The following is a 3,136-nucleotide window of genomic DNA, read 5'->3' on the forward strand; positions in this document are numbered from 1 at the left end:
AACTGCAAACCCACACCTATTTGGCTGCTACAGAGAATGGGGGAAAAGATTTTACTAAAAACCAGAATGGTGTGACCAAATAAATGTGGGGACCTAAATTTATTTATTTTTGAACAACTCCGTGCAAAGTTTCAAAGGGGTAATTAGGCAATAAAGTTTGTCCACGTGGTTTAAATCTCAGCGCAAGGATTTGTGAAGCTCTGAAGTGCTGCTGCACCACAGAATGTTCTGATTGCACCAACCTCCCCCATGAGTCTCTTTCCAGTAATCAGGAAAGCAAATTTCCTTGGGAGCCAGTGGGAGAAGTGAATTTATAGCTATTCCCTGCCAGCTGCTTAAAAAGCTGCCAGCTAATCTGTTTCCCTGCACTTTTTGAGTGTCAAAGTTGAGATCTATCTTGATTTGAGCTCAACTCTTTGTGCAAAAGCTCGGTGATTGCTGGTGTTTCCCTGCTGGAAGAAAAAACCCCTGACAGAAAACTTCTGAGCTCACTTTTAATAATCACACTCACTTTTAATAATTTGTCACAAGCTCACTTTTAATAATTTGTAGTGGAGCAGAGAGTGCTGGAAGAGTGAGATTGGGAGAATTTCTGAGAATTCACACTGACCACTTGCTCAAGGCACAACAATCACTGAGGTTTGTGGATTTTGAATTTAAATTTAGATTTTGTTTCATGGTGTTTTACCCCGTTCTGTGGGTGAACAGCTTAATTGTGAGGTGTGCTGCTGTACCTGGTGTATGTACAATACAGATTGCCTGGGATATGGATTCAATCAGCTCTGTCAGAATTTCCTTTCCTTAATAAATGTGATTATTCCCAGAGGAATTCTCCCCTCAGTCAATGCTGCATTGAGGCCTTTTGTTTTCACTTCTTGCACAACTTTGCTGCTATCTCTGCCTGTTCTGCCTCCTCTTCTCTAATTTTCTTCTGTCCTCACATTCTTACAATCCCTTTTTCTGGTGGATGGTGATTTCTGATGTTGATCCATCTGATATTTCTGAGATTTGTCCCATCCCTTGAGTGTCCCAGGCCAGGCTGGGACACCACCCTGGGACAGTGGAAGGTGTCCCTGCACACGGCAGGATGGGCCTTGGGGTCCTTTCCAATCCAAATCATTCCAGGGTTGTGTCATCCTGGATTTTGTGTGTCAAACATCTTTCCTTTCTTCTTATGGAAAAGGTGAATTTGACATAATTTCTGGAAGCCATCAGTGCTTGAGAGATTCAGGAAATACATGTTCCTTTCCTAGTTTGTCACAGGCTTCCTTTATATTAAAAAAAATTTATGGCTTTTAAACAACAGAGAGAAACAGAAAGGGTTTTCTACAGTACCTGTTGTAGTATTTAGGAATAATTATTGCAAATATGTAAATGTCAGGAAGGCGAGGGTGGGCAGAAGCCAAGGCACAGCTTTCATTCCAGCGAGCAGCACTGGTCAGGAATATTACAAAAAAGTGAAAAACATTGTAACACCATAAACAATTGCACAATATTCCTTCTCCTCCATAAATCCATCAGTGTTTTCCCTGCACGTTGCACACATGTGGACACCATTGCAGGGCAAGGGGAGATTGTGGAGCTCCAGCCCTGCAGCCGATGGCTCCCCTGGGAGCAATCCCCACCGCCGGCCTTGGCACAGCCTCATCCTGCAGGAGGAGCTTCCAGCAGGAATGCTTTGCAAGGTTAATTTTCAGAGTTTTTATTATTCGCTATAATCTTCCTGCTAAAAAAAAAAAATATGTCTTTAAACATTCCAGAGAAAGTATCCCAGGCAAACGAATGGTTTCTGTTCAAACTTTTAGCTCGAGGTTGTTAAACAGTTTCATGGAGTAGGTGGAAAAGTCATTAGCAGATCATAATCACTGCTTTGGTATTTGCTTTAGAAATTCAAAATACAAAGCGATTTGCAGAGCATCTCTCAGGATCAGGGGAATTTTCTTTTTGGGACTGTTACTTGGAGATGTGGATATTCCTAATTTTTGATCACATCCTTACAGGTGTACTGTGCTACTGTCTGGAAATAACATAATTTGGTGTAATTTTTTGCAATGCTGTTTCATTTCTGAGTGGGTGATTTTGGATTGCTCCATGTCTTAAACACAGAAGAGCAGCCTGGTGCTGAGTTACACAAAATCCTTTGGGGAAAACTCACAAAACAGCTCCTTTATCTCAGGCATTTATTAACATCCCTGATTTTTCAAACTCAACACCAGCAGTGCCTTTCCCAGGGCTGAAATAAAAATGGTTTCATGAGTTATTAAACAGGAAATGTGAGAATTGATAGTGTACAAAAATGGAATTATCTTACCTGATAAACTGGGCCTGATTTGACTCATTCCAACCTCAAAACTGTGGGTTAATAGTTTGATTGCTGGTTGCAGCATCCACCAACACTGGATGTGGAAAGAGCTGTTGTTTAAACAATAATATTTAGAAACATTGCTGCTCGATATTTAGGAAACCCATTCCTACCCACAAATAACCCCGACCCAAACCCTCCTTGCCAAACCTGTTGATTTTGGGGTCGTGGCTCCAAATCCTTCCCTTCAGCCTTGCCTGGGGCCTCTTGTGCAACTTCCTCCCTGTAAAAGTCAAAAAATGTCACCTTTCACAAAAAGTCACAAAAGTCACCTTTCCCAGCTCCTCCTGGGCAGGGTTTGCACATCCCCTCACGTCCCCATCATTAATAAAGCACATTTATTCCTCAGCTGACAACTCCTCACAGCAGTCACACTCTGAGTCGTGGCAGAGGCTTCCAAGGCAGCATTCCTTTTGTTAAAAGCCTCAATCATATCTGGAGTTATTAAGGATGGTAATTACCTCTGGAGGGTTGGAGCAGCGCTGCTGCTGCAGAAATTAAAGGTGTGTTTTGCTGCTTTGTTTCTGATTTCATTTTCAGTTGTTTAGGTTTAGGTGTGAAAGTGGGGATTAAAGCTGCAGTGACCCAATTATGGTTATTGCAGCTGTTAATCACCAGTGATTGAAATATATTTAAAGGCACTTGGTTGTTAGAACCCTAAATACAAAGAGTTTTGAACTTTCTGTGCTGAAAGGCACAAACCCTCACTCTCAAATTCACACTCAATTTCACCCTCAAATTTAGTGTTTAGAAAACACTAAATTTGACCTGAAG

The 3,136-nt window shown here is 41.6% G+C and overlaps 1 long non-coding RNA gene across 2 annotated transcripts; it reads right to left on the minus strand.

Annotated features, from left to right (window-relative positions):
* Positions 1 to 1,262: 1,262 nt before the first annotated feature.
* On the minus strand, positions 1,263 to 2,644 carry LOC135450605 (uncharacterized). 2 transcript variants are annotated; one of them, XR_010441102.1, is made up of 3 exons: positions 2,513 to 2,644; positions 2,312 to 2,412; positions 1,263 to 1,726 (listed from the first exon to the last, which is right to left on the minus strand). It is a non-coding gene; the product is annotated as an uncharacterized LOC135450605 (long non-coding RNA). The 2 variants fall into 2 exon arrangements; XR_010441103.1 differs by lacking the exon at positions 1,263 to 1,726 and adding an exon at positions 1,820 to 2,233.
* Between the last annotated feature and the right edge of the window lie 492 nt (positions 2,645 to 3,136).

This window comes from Zonotrichia leucophrys, chromosome 7 (assembly GCF_028769735.1).
Source record: "Zonotrichia leucophrys gambelii isolate GWCS_2022_RI chromosome 7, RI_Zleu_2.0, whole genome shotgun sequence".
NCBI classification, from domain to species: Eukaryota; Metazoa; Chordata; class Aves; order Passeriformes; family Passerellidae; genus Zonotrichia; species Zonotrichia leucophrys.